At 39.3% G+C, this 19430-nt stretch overlaps 1 protein-coding gene across 4 annotated transcripts in view; it reads left to right on the plus strand.

The window, feature by feature from the left end:
* The window catches only part of ASTN2 (astrotactin 2), an 887719-nt gene that overhangs the window by 794850 nt on the left and 73439 nt on the right, over positions 1 to 19430 (plus strand). The window lies entirely within an intron of this gene.

The raw sequence follows: 19430 nt of genomic DNA on the forward strand, positions 1-19430 counted from the left end.
ATCAATTGTTTTTTTTACACATATCCCCATATTCCCTCCCTTCCTTGACGCCCCCCCCTCGATTCCCCCCCACCCTCCCTGCCCCAGTCCTCTAAGGCATCTTCCATCCTCGAGTTGGACTCCCTTTGTTATACAACAACTTCCCACTGACTATTTTACAGGTGGTAGTATATATATGTCTGTACTACTCTCCCGCTTCTTCTCAGTTTCCCCTTCACCCCCCGCCCCCTCCCATACCTCGAGTTCTCCAGTCCATTCTCTGTATCTGCTTCCCTGTTCTTGTCACTGAGTTCATCAGTACCATTTTTATATTCCGTATATGTGAGTTAGCATACAATATTTGTCTTTCTCTTTCTGACTTACTTCACTCTGTATGACAGATTGTAGTTCTATCCACCTCATTACATATAGCTCCATCTCATCCCTTTTTATAGCTGAGTAATATTCCATTGTATATATATGCCACATCTTCTGTATCCATTCATTTGTTGATGGGCATTTAGGTTGCTTCCATGTCCTGGCTATTGTAAAGAGTGCTGCAATAAACATGATGGTACAAGTTTCTTTTGGGATTATGGTTTTCTTTGGGTATATGCCCAGGAGTGGGATGACTGGATCATATGGTAGTTCTATTTGTAGTTTTTTAAGGAACCTCCAAATTGTTTTCCATAGTGGCTGTACCAACTTACAGTCCCACCAACAATGCAGGAGAGTTCCCTTTTCTCCACACCCTCTCCAACATTTGTTGTTTCCAGACTTTGTGATGATGGCCATTCTGATTGGTGTGAGGTGATACCTCATTGTGGCTTTGACTTGCATTTCTCTGATGATGAGTGATGTTGAGCATCTTTTCATGTGTTTGTTGGCCATCTGTATGTCTTCTTTGGAGAAATGTCTATTTAGGTCTTCTGCCCATTTGTGGATTGGGTTATTTGCTTTTTTGGTATGAAGCTGCATGAGCTGCTTGTATATTTTGGAGGTTAATCCTTTGTCCGTTGTTTCATAGGCAATTATTTTTTCCCATTCTGAGGGTTGCCTTTTAGTCTTGTTTATGGTTTCTTTTGCTGTGCAAAAGCTTTTAAGTTTCATGAGGTCCCATTCGTTTATTCTTGATTTTATTTCCATGATTCTAGGAGGTGGGTCAAAAAGGATGTTGCTTTGATGTATGTCAAAGAGTGTTCTGCCTATGTTTTCCTCTAGGAGTTTGATAGTGTCTGGCCTTACATGTAGGTCTTTAATCCATTTGGAGTTTATTTTTGTGTATGGTGTTAGGAAGTGTTCTAATTTCATTCTTTTACATGTTGCTGTCCAATTTTCCCAGCACCACTTATTGAAGAGGCTGTCTTTTTTCCATTGTATACTCGTGCCTCCTTTGTCAAAGATAAGGTGCCCATATGTGTTTGGGCTTACTTCTGAGTTCTCTATTCTGTTCCATTGATCTTCCTTTCTATTTTTGTGCCAGTACCATACTGTCTTGATCACTATGGCCTTGTAGTATAGTTTGAAGTCAGGAAGCCTGATTCCACCCACTCCATTTTTCCTTCTCAAGATTGCTTTGGCTATTCGGGGTCTTTTGCGTTTCCATACAAATCGTAAGATTTCTTGCTCTAGTTCTGTGAAAAATGCCATTGGTAATCTGATCGGGATTGCATTAAATCTGTAAATTGCTTTGGGTAGTACAGTCATTTTCACGATGTTGATTCTTCCAATCCAGGAACATGGTATATCCCTCCATCTGTTTATGTCATCTTTGATTTCTTTCATCAATGTCTTAAAGTTTTCTGCATACAGATCTTTTGCCTCCTTAGGCAGGTTTATTCCTAGGTATTTTATTCTTTTGGTTGCAATGGTGAATGGGAGAGTTTCCTTAATTTCTTTTTCTGCTCTTCCGTTGTTCGTGTATAGGAATGCAAGAGATTTCTGTGTATTAATTTTGTATCCTGCTACTTTACTAAACTCATCAATGAGTGCTAGCAGTTTTCTGGTAGAGTCTTTAGGGTTTTCTATATATAGTATCATGTCATCTGCAAAGAGTGATATTTTTACTTCTTCTTTTCCAATTTGGATTCCTTTAATTTCTTTTTCTTCTCTGATTGCTGTGGCTAACACTTCCAAAACTATGTTGAATAACAGTGGTGAGAGTGGACACCCTTGTCTTGTTCCTGTTCTTAGAGGGAATTCTTCCAGTTTTTCTCCATTGAGAACAATGTTGGCTTTTGGTTTGTCATATATGGCTTTTATGATGTTGAGGTAATTTCCTTCTATGCCCATTTTCTGGAGAGCTTTTATCATAAATGGATGTTGAACTTTGTCAAAAGCTTTTTCTGCATCTATTGAAATGATCATATGGTTTTTATCCTTCAATTTGTTGATATGATGTATCACGTTGATTGATTTGCGTATATTGAAGAATCCTTGCATCCCAGGGATAAACCCCACTTGATCGTGGTGTATGATTTTTTTAATGTGCTGTTGCAGTCTGTTAGCTAGTATTTTGTTGAGGATTTTTGCATCTATATTCATCAGTGATATTGGTCTGTAGTTTTCTTTTTTTGTGACATCTTTGCCTGGTTTTGGTATCAGGGTGATGGTAGCCTCATAGAATGAGTTTGGGAGTGCTCCGCCTTCTGCAATATTTTGGAAGAGTTTGAGAAGGATAGGTGTTAACTCTTCTCGAAATGTTTGATAGAATTCGCCTGTGAATCCATCTGGTCCTGGGCTTTTGTGTGTTGGGAGATTTTTAATCACTGCCTCAATTTCTGTACTTGTGATTGGTCTGTTCATGGTTTCTATTTCTTCCTGGTTCAGTCTTGGAAGATTGTATTTTTCTAAGAATGTATCCATTTCTTCCAGGTTATCCAATTGATTGGCATATAGTTGCTTGTAGTAGTCTCTCATGATGTTTTGTATTTCTGAGGTGTCCGTTGTGACTTCTCCTTTTTCATTTCTAATTCTGTTGATTTGCATCTTCTCCCTTTTTTTCTTGATGAGTCTGGCTAATGGTTTATCAATTTTGTTAATCTTCTCAAAGAACCAGCTTTTAGTTTTATTGATTTTTCTTATGGTTTCTTTCCTTTCTTTTTCATTTATTTCTGCTCTGATCTTTATGATTTCTTTCCTTCTGCTCATTTTGGGGTTTCTTTGTTCTTCTTTCTCTAGTTGTTTGAGGTGTAAGGTTAGGTTGTTTATTCGATCATTTTCTTGTTTCTTAAGGTAGGACTGTATTGCTATAAACTTCCCTCTTAGAACTGCTTTTGCTGCGTCCCATAGGTTTTGGGTTGTTGTGTTTTCGTTGTCATTTGTTTCTAGATACTTTTTGATTTCCTCTTTGATTTCTGTAGTGATTCCTTGGTTGTTTAATAGTGAATTGTTTAGCCTCCATGTGTTTGTATTTTTTGCAGTTTTTGTCCTGTAATTGATATCTAGTCTCATGGCATTGTGGTCTGAGAAGATGCTTGATATGATTTCAATTTTCTTGAATTTGCTGAGGTTTGATTTGTGACCCAGGATGTGATCTATCCTGGAAAATGTTCCGTGTGCACTTGAGAAGAAAGTGTAGTCTGTCGTTTTTGGATGGAATGTCCTATAAATATCAATTAAGTCGAGATGGTCTAATGTGTCATTTAAAGCTTGTGTGTCTTTATTTATTTTCTGTTTGGATGATCTGTCCATTGATGTAAGTGGGGTGTTCAAGTCTCCCACTATAATTGTGTTACTGTCGATGTCCCCTTTTATAGCTGTTAGCATTTGCCTTATGTATTGAGGTGCTCCTATATTGGGGGCATAGATATTTACCATTGTGATATGTTCTTCTTGGATGGATCCCTTGATCATTATGTAGTGCCCTTCCTTGTCTCTTTTAATAGTCTTTACTTTCAAGTCTAATTTGTCTGATATGAGTATTGCTACTCCAGCTTTCTTTTGACTTCCATTTGCATGGAATATCTTTTTCCATCCCTTCACTTTCAGTCTATATGTATCCCTTGGTCTGAAGTGGGTTTCTTGTAGGCAGCATATAGAAGGGTCTTGTTTTTGTATCCATTCAGCCAGTCTGTGTCTTTTGGTTGGAGCATTTAATCCATTTACATTTAAAGTGATTATTGACATGTGTGTTCCAATTACCATTTTCTTAATTGTTTTGGGTTTGTATTTGTAGGTGTTTTCCTTTTCTTGTGTTTCCTACTTAGAGAAGTTCCTTTAGCACTTGTTGTAAGGCTGGTTTGGTGGTGCTGAATTCTCTTAACTTTTGCTTGTCTGGAAAGCTTTTGATTTCTCCCTCAAATCTGAATGAGATTCTTGCTGGGTAAAGTATTCTTGGCTGTAGGTTTCTCTCTTTCAGGACTTTCAGTATATCCTGCCATTCCCTTCTGGCCTGCAGAGTTTCTGTAGAAAGGTCAGCTGTTATCCTGATGGGTTTTCCCTTATATGTTGTTTGTTGCTTTTCTCTTGCTGCTTTTAATATTTTTTCTTTGTGTTGAATTGTCGTTAGTTTGATTAATATGTGTCTTGGTGTATTTCTCCTTGGGTTTATTCTGTATGGGACTCTCTGTGCTTCTTGGACTTGGTGAATTATTTCCTTTCCCATGTTGGGGAAGTTTTCCACTAGAACCTCTTCAAATATTTTCACAGACCCTTTCTTGTTTTCTTCTTCTTCTGGGATGCCTATAATTCGAATGTTGGTACGTTTAAGGTTATCACTGAGGTCTCTGAGGCTGTCTTCTAGTCTTTTTATTTTTTTATCTTTTTCCTGCTCTGTGGCGTTTATTTCTTCCATTCTATCTTCCAACTCACTTATTCGTTCTTCTGCCTCAGTCATTCTGCTGGTTAGAGCATCTAGAGTATTTTTAATTTCAGTTATTTTGTTATCCATTGCTGTTTGTTTTTCTGAGTTCTTATGAACTGTTTCTTGTACTTTCTCTATTTTGTTATCGAGATTTTGTATCATTTTTACTATCATTACTCTAAATTCTTTTTCAGGCATTTTTCCTATTTCCTCCTCATTTATTTGGTCTTGTGGGTTTTTTTCCTGCTCCTTTGCCTGCATGGTGTTTCTTTGTTTCCTCATGGTTGTCCAAGCTTTTGGGGTTGCTTGTCCTGGTGATAGAGGTGTTTATAGAAGACTGTCCAAGCCTCAGACTAATGTCCAAGTATTGGATTAGACGAATATTCAGTCTAGGAAACACATACATGTATAAGACACACAATTATTGAATCCGTTAGGACATAAGGCTCTAGAAAGACCTGACAGAACCCCCGTGTGCTATCAGATATTCAGAGAGAAACCCAGCAGAAATTGACAACTGAAACAGAACGAATCAGAGACAAAAGCAAAAGCAAACAAACAACAAATAACACCCTACACATACACACATCAATCCAGGGAGATTTTGTAAGCTAGGATCAAATATAGAAAAGAGCTGGAGTACCACCAGAGAGAATGGAGATTCTCAGAATGTAATTAGACAACTGTACTAAGAACTAAGATAAAGACAAAAGCCTAATATTAATACCAAGGCAGTGCATCATCTGGAGAATAGAGCAAGGAGTCTGAGCAGACCGATAGTGTTGCTTATAAGTATGTTAAGATAAAATACACTTAAAATGGCTGGAAGAAAGGGGAACAGAAGAGCGTAATGTGGTTGGAAATATGCAAAGAAAAAGAAAGGAATAGAAGTGTATAAAAGAAAGGGATGAAAGGAAAGTATGAAAGATATTTTGTCCGTACTACCAAAAACTTAGCTAGATATAGAAGTATTTTAAAAGGCAAAAAAAAAAAAAAAAAAAAAAAAAAAAAAAAAAAAAATGAGTGAAAAATATCCTTATAAAATTATGTTGTAAAACTTGTAGATCCCTTAGGGCTAGGATCGTATTTAATAAATCAAAAAAAAAAAAAAAAAAAAAAAAAAAAAAAAGAGAAAAAAAAAAAAAAAAAAAAAAAATCCAGAACTGATCCCCGAATGGACCAGTTCAATAGGTATTGATACTACTATTTCTGTTTCCTTAGCGTCTCAGCTGTAAGTGTCCTTTTCCTTGCCTTGGGTTTTTTTTTTTTTTTTGCGTTATTCTGTGACCAGCAGAGGTTCCTTTATTGTTCGTCTGTAAGCCTCGGTGTGTGGGGAGGGAGAGGGTGCAATAGTGGCTCCTTCTCCTGGGAGGGAGTGAGCAGTGGCGCACTGTTGCTTCAGTCAGGCTTGGAGGTGCCTGTTGCATAGAGCGCTGGTGGCTCAGGCGTACACAGAAAGTCTTAGAGTTGGGCCTCTCTCGGGGTTTTTTCTTTTTGATGCTGGTTTGTTTTTTTTTTTTCTCTCGGCAGCCTCCCTGCTGCTGGCGTTGCAAGGAGTTTTAATCTAGCCCCGCCCGAGCGCCTGAGGGTACTTGTTATCCCTGAGAGCCTTATGTGGCCCCGCAGGGCGTCTCTCCGCTGCCTGTTGCAGAGGCGCAGAAAGAGAGGGAGAGGCTATGCGCGCGGCTCCTCCCCGCCGCCCGGGAGCCTGCAGCCTCCAGCCGCCATCATGGCCGGGCAGCTCTCAGGGATCGGCACTCCTCTCCGCGGACCTCCTCCCTCCTGTCCTCTCGGTCCGTCACCCTACCGGCAACAATGTTTCTCCCCCTGAACCAGCTCTCCGGTTCCCACGCTCCCGCTCCTGGACCCTCCGTTCAGCCGCGGATCGATGTCTCGGTCCGGGAACGCTGAGCTGCGCTGCGGACCCTCCGTATGTTTCTCACTCCCTCCCGTCTGCCACAGCTCCGCCGCTTCACCCTCTTTGAGCCCTCGTAGATGCCTCCCTACCGGCTATGTCAGGTTCTCCGCAGCCCTTTCCGGTGTCCGAGGCCGTCTGCTGGTGTTCAGCTGGTTCTCTGTGGGAATGACTGCCTCCTTCCGTGCATTCCCAATGCATCTGTGGAGAGGGATGCACTCCACGTCTCTCTACTTCGCCGCCATCTTTTTTCCCCAATATAACTTTCTTAAAGGAAAATTATCAATATGTATCAAAAAGACAATGTATTTCAGGAAAAAAAATTTTCATAAAAGATTTACATGTGAGGATGTTCATGACAATGCTAACAGTAAAGGAAATAAAAGGAAGTCATCTAAATATTACCATTGAAGAAAGCCAGTGACAAAACAGTATATGAGATGTCTTCATTAAAACACTTCTGGCCACAGGGTGTGGGTGTCTTGACTGAGAGCCGAAGGGGAAATCTCATAAATCAAGAAGACACAGGACCTAGGAGTTATTAGGAACCACAGGTGCTCTTGTCTCCATCATTTGGAAGCCCATCACCTCCTGCCTCTGCTCATCAAGTAGAGTCACTTCCCCAGTCCAGTGTTTCAGCCAGCTGCCTCTCTTCCTAGTATCTTGGTATTTCCAGCTTTAATTTCCTGGAGAAAAAGTATGATTGGGCCACCTTGGGTTAACTTTTTACTCTTGGTTAGGCCATGATAAAAGGGGTAGGGTTACCTACAAAAACCACAGCTAAAACAGCCCAGTGCTATGCGTGTTGGCACCAGTTCTCAGAAAGCAGAGCTACTGTCTGTTACGCATCTTCTCTGTGTGTGAGTGTGTGTGTGTGTGTGTGTGTGTGTGTATTGTATATGTATAACTGACTGTAAGAATATGTACTGTTGCTATTATGCTTTATAAATTGTTTCTTTGTGTTCCATCTGGAAGATTTATACTTTCTTCTTTTTCTCTACATTTTCCTTAATGACCGTATTTTATTTTTTATAATAAGAAAAATGTTTAAAGTTAAATAGAATTAATTGTCATGATGGAAAAGAGGTATTGCACATTCATTAGAGAATGGGAATGCAGAAACAGGAACAAATCACTCAGAACTGTACCAGTCTGGGATGATCAGACTTTTGGCATATTTCCTTTCTAGATGATACATAGTCCTTATGTCAAGGAGATCATAATATATTTTTAAATTTTTCTATTTATTTTTTGTTAAATAGTGGAATCCCAACTTTTCCTTATAATATTGCAAACCTTTTACAAATACATTCGGGTCTGTATACTATTTAATAATATGGATATTCCTGATTTTATTGAACATTACTCCAGTGTTGGACATTTAAGCATTTCCAATTTCTCACTTATTTTGAAAAGTGCTAAAATAAAAATAGGCCTTTGCACTTTAGACAAAAGTGATCGTATATGTAGTCTGGTAATCAAAAAGAATCTCAAACCTACTAAAAAAAATCACCTTCTCTGATTGAGCTTACAAGCCATTCTCTCCTCCCCTTGTGCTTCTGTTCTTTTTGAAAGTCCTGCCTCTGTGTGAGCTCCCTCTGGGGTTAGTGCTTCAGATGCCCTTTTTGGTGTCCTGCACACGGAGCATCGGGAAGCCACCTACATGCTGGACCATTACACGCCAAGGAGAACACATCCTGGGGCCAAAGCTGCCACCCAAGCAGTTGGCTGCCGTGGTGAACACATTTGACCACAGGCCCAGTGTTTCCCCTCTTAATATGTTATTCCATTCACTGTCAGTTCTCTGGAGATCTGGGATTCAGAGAGTATTAAGAAATGAAACTACAGGTAATCAAGAGAAAAGTATAAGAAATCATTTTACTTTTCTCTTCCAGCATATTCCTTTCAGAAGATAAATTTAGATGGACGTGATATTTTCTTCTCTTCCTTAGTTTTCAACCCTGTGGTCTGGTACAAGATCTAATGAATGGTGAATTTCCCACCAGGCATAAATAAAAATTTAAATTAGCACTAGAACATCTCAGAGCCAAGAGGAGCCTTAGAAATATATCCACTATAGAGATATAAAAGCTTCGGAATGGAGAATGTAAGGAATATATCCAGTATTTCACAGCTAGTCATTGACTGGAAAAACCAGCCTCAAGTAGCTGAGACTCAAATACTATATTTCATCACTTTGAGATGCCGTTGATTTTAAGAGCCACTTTATTTTAGGTGCCATTAAGAAAGAAAAGAAAATGCTGCCAACTGAACTATAACCCAATGCTTTCTTATGAATTGAATTTTTAGACTTATTGAAAGAGCTCATTTATTCTGATTATATTTTTATAATACATCACTCTTGTGATATAAAAGTAAAATAAATGTTGAGATATTCATAAAACTTTCACATTCAGCTTCTGCCTTTTTTGAATCACTTTTTGACTCAAGGTCATTGAATTCTGGGGTTTTCCTTATACAGTTGTCCTCTTTGCCTGCCAGAGAATTGGTTATGCCATATTTCTTCCCCCCTCCCCCATAAACTTTTTTTAACCAGTTATATTGAGATATAATTTACATACCATATAATTCACCTATTTAAAGTGTACAATTTAATAGTTTTTAGTACATTTGCAGAGTTTTGTAATTATCATCACAGTCAATTTTAGGACATTTTTAACACCTCCCCTCCCCCCCTAGATAAAACCATTACCCATTAGTAGTCACTCCCTATATTGCTCTCATCTCCCTAGTCTTACACAACCACCAATCCACTTTCTGCCTCCACGGACGTGCCTCTTCTGGAGGATTCGTAGAAATGGAATCTTACAATATATGGTCTTCCATGACTGGCTTCTTTCACTTAGTGTATTGTTTTCAAGGTTCACCCATGTTGTAGCATGTGTCAGTACATCACTCATTTTTATTACCTTATTTCTTAAAAGAAGACTTCATTATTCTCTCTGGGATTTTCCTTCAAGTTTTATTGCGGGTGCTTTCTCGACCTTACCAGCAGTTGTCAATGAAGCCTGCCGAACAACAGTCGGGTTTCATGTTCCTTCCACAATTAGTTCTTAAGTAGTTTGTGGCCTGAAATATTGAGGGTTTTCCGCATCCAACTGTACCACTAGGAATGACAGCCAAGTTGACACAAGAGCACGCAGTGACATCTGCTTCCAGGCTGACAGAAGCTGTTTGACGTCATCCTCACTTGTCAGGCACAGCTCAGTTTCAGATGTATTGAAAGATGAAAAAAGGAATGTATTTTAGAATAATAAAACATGGAATATATCATCAGTACTTTTTCTTATATCAACATGAAGAGAGTTTACTCTGAGCACCAACAAATAGACTTAGGACACACAGCCCAGGAACTTGAAGGGATATTAGAAGTTCACACGTCAAACACCACCCAGAGCAAGAGTCCCCTCCAGATCTGTGGATCGTTGACCTTGGTATGAGAACCACCTGGAGAGAGTTTGTAAATATGACATCACAGGTCACAACCATGAAGATCCTTTTTCAGTAGAACCAGAATCTTTTCCTCCCTCCTTTCCTCCATGCCTCCCTCCCTCTTTTTCTTTCTTTCTCTCTTTTTTCCTTCCTTCCTCCTTCCATCCTTGCCTCTTGCTCTTTAACTTTCCCTTTCTTTCACTCTTTCTCTTTCTTCCTCTGTCTGTCCTTTCTTTCTTTTCCTCTTTCACTCTTTCTCGTCTCTCAATCTCTCTCTCTTTCCTTTTTTCTTTCTCTTAGAACCTAATTCAGAACTAGGAACCACAGCTAAAGCTCATTCCTGACAGATCAGCCAGAGGCATCCTGAGCATCAATGAGGATGGGTCAGTAGTGAATTTGGAGCGTGCAGATTTGGTTTCTAATCCTGACATGGCCATTTAGGAGCAGTGTGACCTTGGGCAAATCATTAAGCCTCTCTGAGCCTCAGTGCCATCCTCTGTAAAGTGATAGCAGCCTAGAGGGTTGTTGTGATAACTATGTAAAGTCACACATGAGAATGCCTTGTGTTTACAGACAATACTTCTCCCAATCCCAGCTGCCCTGGCTCAGGTCTTCTCTGGGTTGAATCATAACCACCACCCCTCAGTACTGATGGCTTGAAATTTGATTTTTTTGATTCTGTGCTGGTATCCTATTACCCATGTGTGTGGCAGCTGTCCCAGCTCTTCTGATTATGTGATTGTCAATGAAATACTCTGATTTCATCCATGTGCAGTAGACACTCTTTCCAAAGCCTGTGCTATCTTTAAAACTTTTATCCAAGGTACTCTGCTGGGTTTTCTGGCTTTAGAAACTCAAGGGCAGATAGCTTCCATAGAGTTCAATTATTCACCTCCCATATTTATAGGACATTCCATCCCTGTGTGTTTGCAGCTTCTGATGACCCTACCACACATACACATTAAACATGTCACTTCATCTCCTATATGTCCATAGGTCCTAGCTAGACAGAAAATCTGCATTTGTCAGAAATATGATAGAACTGCCAAATGAATGTGAAGTTACCAATGTAGATTGTAGAACCAAAATTTCAGTTCTGTTTGTTCCACCATTGTGTAAACATGGAGACATTTTGGTGAGCAAATAGGCTAAATAGAAGAAAAAAGCAACTATGAGCAAGCAGAGGGACCTTGAACCACATATCAAATAGAACTTCACAATTACAGTTGTGCTCTATCACTGTGTTTCTGCATCCATGGCTGTACATTTAGGACATAAAGATAAATGAAAGGTGGTTCTATTTTGGAAACCATAATCTAGTAGACAAACAGACAAGGAAACAGACAAATGCAATACCGCCTAAATGTTTTGATGGAGGAAGGGAAGAGGCAGTGAGAGTAAAGACTGTGCCCCTAACCCAGACAGAGGGATGGGACGGGGACAAGAAGGTGTCTCTACTTATGTTAATAAACAGTTATTGACAAGAGAAGGAAAAGACCTACAAAAACAAACCCAAAACAATTAAGAAAATGGTAATAGGAACACACATGTCAATAATCACCTTAAATGTAAATGGATTAAATGCTCCAACCAAAAGACACAGACTGGCTGAATGGATACAAAAACAAGACCCTTCTATATGCTGCCTACAAGAAACCCACTTCAGACTAAGGGACACATATAGACTGAAAGTAAAGGTATGGAAAAAGATATTCCATGCAAATGGAAGTCAAAAGAAAGCTGGAGTAGCAATACTCATATCAGACAAATTAGACTTTAAAGTAAAGACAATTACAAGACACAAGGAAGGACACTGCATAATGATCAAGGGACCCATCCAAGAAGAAGATATAACAATTGTAAATATCTATGCACCCAACATAGGAGCACCTCAATACATAAGGCAAATGCTAACAGCCGTAAAATGGGAAATTGACAGTAACACAATAATAGTGGGAGACTTGAACACCCCACTTACATCAATGGACAGATCATCCAAACAGAAAATAAATAAGGACACACAAGCTTTAAATGACACATTAGACCATCTCAACTTAATTGATATTTATAGGACATTCCATCCAAAAATGACAGAATACACTTTCTTCTCAAGTGCACACAGAACATTCTCCAGGATAGATCACATCTTGGGTCACAAATCAAGCCTTGGTAAATTCAAGAAAATTGAAATCATATCAAGCATCTTCTCTGACCACAACGCCATGAAACTGGATATCAATTACAGGAAAAAAACTATAAAAAATACACATGGAGGCTAAACAATACGCTATTAAACAAGCAAGAAATCACTAAAGAAATCAAAGAGGAAATCAAAAAATATCTAGAAACAAATGACAATGAAAACACAACCAAAACCTATGGGACAGAGCAAAAGCAGTTCTAAGAGGGAAGCTTATAGCAATGCAGTCCTACCTCAAGAAACAAGGAAAATATCAAATAACCAATCTAACCTTACACCTAAAACAATTAGAGAAAGAAGAACAAAAAAACCCCAAAGTGAGCAGAAGGAAAGAAATCATAAAGATCAGATCAGAAATAAATGAAAAAGAAATGAAGGAAATAGTAGCAAAGATCAATGAAACTAAAAGCTGGTTCTTTGAGAAGATAAACAAAACTGATAAACCATTAGCCAAACTCATCAGGAAAAAAAGGGAGAAGATGCAAATCAACAGAATTAGAAATGAAAAAGGAGAAGTAACAACAGACACCATAGGAATACAAAAGATCATGAGAGACTACTACAAGCAACTATAGGCCAACAAACTGGATAACCTGGAAAAAATGGATAAATTCTTAGAAAAGTACAATCCTCCAAGACTGAACCAGGAAGAAATAGAACATATGAACAGACCAATCACAAGTATGGAAAGTGAGACTGTGATTAAAAATCTCCCAACAAACAAAAGCCCAGGGCCAGATGGATTCACAGGCGAATTCTATCAAACATTGAGAGAAGAGCTAACACCTATCCTTCTCAGACTCTTCCAAAATATAGCAGAAGGAGGAACACTCCCAAACTCATTCTACAAGGCCACCATCACCCTGATACCAAACCCAGGCAAAGATGTCACATAAAAAAGAAAATTACAGACCAATATCACTGATGAACATAGGTGCAAAAGTCCTCAACAAAATACTAGCTAACAGAATCCAACAGCACATTAAAAAGATCGTACACCATGATCAAGTGGGGTTTATCCCTGGGATGCAGGGATTCTTCATTATACGCAAATCAATGTGATACATCATATCAACAAATTGAAGGATAAAAACCATATGATCATCTCAATAGACACAGAAAAAGCTTTTGGCAAAATTCAACATCCATTTATGATAAAAGCTCTCCAGAAAATGGGCATAGAAGGAAATTACCTCAACATAATAAAAGCCATATATGACAAACCAAAAGCCAACATCAGTCTCAATGGGGAAAAACTGAAAGAATTCCCTCTAAGAACAGGAACAAGACAAGGGTGCTCACTCTCACCACTATTATTCAACATAGTGTTGGAAGTTTTAGCCACAGCAATCAGAGAAGAAAATTAAATTAAAGGAATCAAAATTGGAAAAGAAGTAAAATTGTCACTCTTTGCAGATGATATGGTATTATGTATAGAAAACCCTAAGGACTCTACCAGAAAACTGCTAGCACTAGTCGATGAATTTAGTAAAGTAGCAGGACACAAAATTAATGCACAGAAATCTCTTGCATTCCTATACACTAGCAATGAAAGAGCAGAAAGAGAAATTAATGAAACTCTCCCATTTACCATTGCAACAAACAGAAGAAAATACCTAGAAATCAACCTGCCTAAGGAGGCAAAAGACCTGTATGCAGAAAACTATAAGACACTGATGAAAGAAATCAAAGACAATACACACAGATGGAGGGACATACCATGTTCTTGGATTGGAAGAATCAACATTGTGAAAATGCCTGTACTATCCAAAACAATTTACAGATTCAATGCAATCCCTATCAAATTACCAATGGCATTTTTCACAGAACTAGAACAAGAAATCTTACAATTTGTGTGGAAATGCAAAAGACCCCAAATAGCCAAAGCAATCTTGAGAAGGAAAGATGGAGTTGGTGGAATCAGGCTTCCTGACTTCAAACTATACTACAAGGCCACAGTGATCAAGACAGTATGGTACTGGCCCCAAAATAGAAAGGAAGATCAGTGGAACAGAATAGAGAACCCAGAGGTAAGCCCAAGCACATATGGGCACCTTATCTTTGACAAAGGAGGCAAGAAAATACAATGGAAAAAAGACAGCCTCTTCAATAAGTGGTGCTGGGAAAATTAGACAGCAGCATATAAAAGGATGAAATTAGAACACTTCCTAACACCATACACAAAAATAAACTCAAAATGGATGAAAGACCTACATGTAAGGCCAGACACTATAAAACTCCTAGAGGAAAACATAGGCAGAACACTCTATGACATACATCAAAACAAGATCCTTTTTGACCACCTCCTAGAATCATGGCAATAAAATCAAGAATAAACTAATGGGACCTCATGAAACTTAAAAGCTTTTGCACAGCAAAAGAAACCATAAACAAGACAAGAAGACAACCCTCAGAATGGGAGAAAATGCTTGCCAACGAAGCAACGGACAAAGCATTAATCTCCAAAATATACAAGCAGTTCATGCAGCTTAATACCAAAAAAGCAAATAACCCAATCCACAAATGGGCAGCAGACCTAAATAGACATTTCTCCAAAGAAGACATGCAGATGGCCAACAAACACATGAAAAGATGCTCAACCTCACTAATCATTAGAGAAATGCAAGTGAAAGCCACAATGAGGTATCACCTCACAGCAGTCAGAATGGCTATCATCAAAAAATCTAGAAACAATAAATGTTGGAGAGGGTGTGGAGAAAAGGGAACTCTCCTGCACTGTTGGTGGGACTGTAAGTTGGTACAGCCACTATGGAAAACAGTTTGGAGGTTCCTTCAAAAAGTAAAAATAGAGCTACCATGTGATCCAGTCATCCCACTCCTGGGCATATACCCAGAGAAAACCATAATCCGAAAAGAAACATGTACCATAATGTTCATTGCAGCACTGTTTACAATAGCCAGGCCATGGAAGCAACCTAAATGCCCATCAAGAGATGAATGGATAAAGAATATGTGGCACATATATAAAAGAAATATTACTCAGCCATAAAAAGGAATGAAATGGAGCTATATATAATGAGGTGGCTAGACCTAGAGTCTGTCAAACAGAGTGAAGTAAGCCAGGAAGAGAAAAACAAATACCGTATGCTAACTCATATATACAGAACCAAAAAAAAAAAAAAAATGGTACTGATGAACCCAGTGACAGGGCAAGAATAAGGATGCAGATACAGAGAATGGACTGGAAAACACAGGGTTGGGGGGTGGTGGGGGGCAAAGGGGAAGCTGGGACAAAGCGAGGAGTAGCATATACATACATACACTACCAACTGTAAAATAGATAGCTAGTGGGAAGTTGCTGTATAACAAAAGGTTGATTGATGATGCCTTAGAGGGGCAGGACACAGAGAGTGGGAGGGAGTCACAGGAGGGAGGGGATATGTGGATATATGTATAAATACAGCTGATTCACTTTGGTGTACCTCAAAAGCTGGTACAAGAGTATAAAGCAATTATATTCCAATAAAGAGCTTAAAAAAATTATTGAATAAAAAGCTGCACTATGACTTCACCTTTCATCTAGGCATGATTTTCTGTTTTTATAAATAAAATAGAAATATCCGTGTACTTTTTCACTTAACAGATATATATTTAGTGGCTGTTGCATGCCATATACTGTCCTAGGTCCTGGATATTCAGTGGACAAAAAGAAATGGTCCCCATCATTGGAGAGCTTTTCAAATGCATCTGAGAGATATTAAACCAACATGCATACATAGACATTTCACACTGTGATAGATTCTATGAAGGGAACTATTAGGTGTTATGAAAGGAATATCAAGGGAACTGTAATTTAGTTGATGGGGAAGGAGTCATTCTCATGTCAAAATAAGTCTTCTATTTCCTGATTCTTGTTTGATTGATTCACTCATTTTTTTTCATTCGTTCATTCATCAGACATTGTATTTTCTTTTCCATTATAGTGTATTACAACGTATTGAATATAGTTCACTGTACTCTACGGTAGTTCCTTGTATCTACAGTAGTTTGTATCTGCTAATTCCAAACTCCTAATTTATCCCCTCCCCACCTTCCTCTTTGGTAACCATAAGTTTGATTTCTATGTCTGTGAGTCTGTTTCTCTTTTGTAAATACGTTCATTTGTATGATTGCTTAGATTCCACATAGGTGATATCATATAATATTTGTCTTTGTGTGACTTAGTATGATAATCTCTAGATGCATCTATGTTGCTGCAAGTAGTATTATTTCATTTTTTTTGGCTGAGTAATATTCCATTGTGTATATGTATACTATGTCTTTTGTATCCATTCATCTGTCAGTGGACATTTAGATTGCTTACACTTTCATCAAACATTTTCTAATCACTATATCAGAATTGGATCTCATCACCTAAGATACAGATATCAGGGCTCACTAGGAAGTTAAAAACAGCTAGAGAGGCATACTGAAAATCAGTGTCATGTTTCCAAATATACATTTATTTTTATGTTTCTTGTCACATTTGATACATCAACCGTATAAGGCAGGTATTATAATCATCCCCATACTACAGATAAGGAAAGAGAGGCTTTTAGAGGTTTCCACCATATGGCACGCATACATGTTAGGGGATGCTGCAGCATGTATGCAGACTCAAGACTTCTGACGTCTTCACCTTTGTGTGAATGAAGTTAGCACCAAATATTAGAGGTCAACTGTGGATTAGAGAAGAAGCAATGGATAGGGCTCTGGAGGAGGTTTTGGACCAGGAGGCTAGAGAGGATGGCATTTAAACTGAGCCTTGGAAATGAGTAGGATTTCAGTAAAAGGGACTGACTATGCTGTCCGCAGGCAAGGGGATGGGATGAAGTGGCCTGCCAAGTTGAGGGAACGGCTCAGGCCAAATCACGGAGGTATGAAATCGTGAGCTGTTTGGGGATGAATCCAGAGAGGGCGGGTGTGGAGAGAGTGGATCTGGAATGGTGGTTGGGAGTACATTGTTTAGGGTAACTCTGAAGAGCTTTAACCTTCTTCTGAGACCCCTGGTGAATAATTAAGGACCTTTCCATAGGGAAATGGTATGGTAAGAGCTTTGTCTAAGGCTGGCACCTGCAGAATAAAGGAACAAGAAGCCTCCCTTGGCACCTTGGGAATTCTCAGTACTTCTTTCTGCCACAGCTGTTGAACGCAGGTGGCTTTTGCTTTAACAAACCTCCTGTGCTTGCTTCTGCCCTGGGCTGACATTATCACCCAAGCCTAAGGACCACTGGTAGAGATGAGATACATAGCTTTTGGATGTGGGTTTTAATCTGTTGCTTGATTTGTTAACATGTTATAGTGGCCGTAGAGGGCAGAAGCTCTCCATGGTGTTTAGGCTGTCAGGCTGGACAAGCATAGAAGAGGTGAGGAGACCCCAGCCCCTGTGCTGGGAAGTCACCAGCCCCTGGGCTCGAGTGCTTCCTCCTCTACCACATCTTCCACCCTTCGCTCTATCACCAGGGCCCCAAGCAGAAGCAAGGTCTACTCCACGTGTGTTGCAATCATCACTCTCTTTTAGTTCTCTTTATCTTAGGGCTCATGGTTTTCAGAAGTTGGTGCTCTGGAGCAGAGATACCTGGGCAGCTTAGAGACAGAAGTGTGCACATCTCCACAGAGAGGCCTGGGGCCTTGGCCACAGAGCCCTGAGGAGTGAATGCCCACTTTCATGTAGAAGTTGTGTAGGGGGGCTCACAGCCTCACAGACTGGAGAGTTATTAACAACTCTTCAAAATTGCACAGGGGCTTTACAGTTTTCAAAGTGATTCTGTAAATGTTATTTTCCTTTAAGCTCAGAAGAACCCAGAGATGTAGGAGTTTTCATGCCTGTTTGACAGATAAAGAAACTGAGATTCAGAGAATGACTCCAAGGGTCATTCAACTAAGAGATCAGGAAAACTGGGGACTGGGACTCATGTCATCTTGCTCTAAATATAGAGCTCTTTCCATTACACCACGCTGCCTCACAGAAATCACTGAAAGGCTGCAAGGGAAAGGTGTTTCTGGCACCTCAGCATGGAAGGGAACTCTGACCACATTTTCCCATGGAAACATTTTTACCCAAGGTGGTTAAGATCTATGGCTCAAATAGTAAAGCACTGTGTTTCAGCAACTCACTTGCCTTCCAGTCAACTTAGTTACATTTCAAGGCAAGACTTCTATACTGCTATGTATACTATACTATACTACTATACTACTAGGCAAGAGTATAGAACAAAATTTAAAGAGACATTTTCCTTCTCTGGTGAAGAATACAGACATTTGCAGAAACCACTCAAAAATAGGAGCCTCCATGTTTATCCTACCAAGAATTACCTTTCTTCTCTTTTCACCAGGGTGTCCAATCCATGTTAGAGATATTCTGTCAATGAAACAGGGAGGCAGCATCCCATAATGGTCAGAGTTTTAGAGTAAGACAGACTTCTGTCCAAATCTAAGCATCTAATAAGCTTTGTGATTTTTTTTTAACATTTTATCCTTTCTCTCCTTGCTAAAAAGCCAGTGAGTACTGTCCAAAAAATATATTCCATGCATCTGCTACCCCTGAGACAGTGTTTTCCTCATGGAAGTCAGCTCTGACTCTCTGCCTGCTTCATGGAGGGCAGGTTCTAGTTATGGGAGGCTCTTGAAACAGCAAAGTAATAATTAGTGAAGTAAGGCCTGTCAACTTATTGGTTTAGCAAATTAGGACTTTAGAAAATAATATTTGAAGCTGGCATCAAAGTTCTGGTTAAGTAGGACGTGCCTGTGTCTACACAAGCCAACCGTGCGAGCCATCCCTTTTGAGCCTCTTCCTGCCGCCACCTACCTTGTATATGTTCATTCTTAGAATCTCCCTGAATAATCATCAATATTGAAATCACAGGATCCTCCTATTATTCAGGGCCTACTTTGGGCCAAAGACTGTTAGGGTCTTTCTATGTAATATTGCCAGTCTTCACAGTTCTGCTTAGAAAGCGTTATGACCTTGTAAAGCCGACGAAGTGGATGCTCTGTGTTTAGTAACCCACCCAAGATCCACATGTTCTTTCTTCTATACTATGCTGTCCCAGTAGGCTAGGTCCGCTCTGTTTCTGAAG

The sequence above is a fragment of the Hippopotamus amphibius genome, chromosome 2 (assembly GCF_030028045.1).
Source record: "Hippopotamus amphibius kiboko isolate mHipAmp2 chromosome 2, mHipAmp2.hap2, whole genome shotgun sequence".
NCBI lineage: Eukaryota > Metazoa > Chordata > Mammalia > Artiodactyla > Hippopotamidae > Hippopotamus > Hippopotamus amphibius.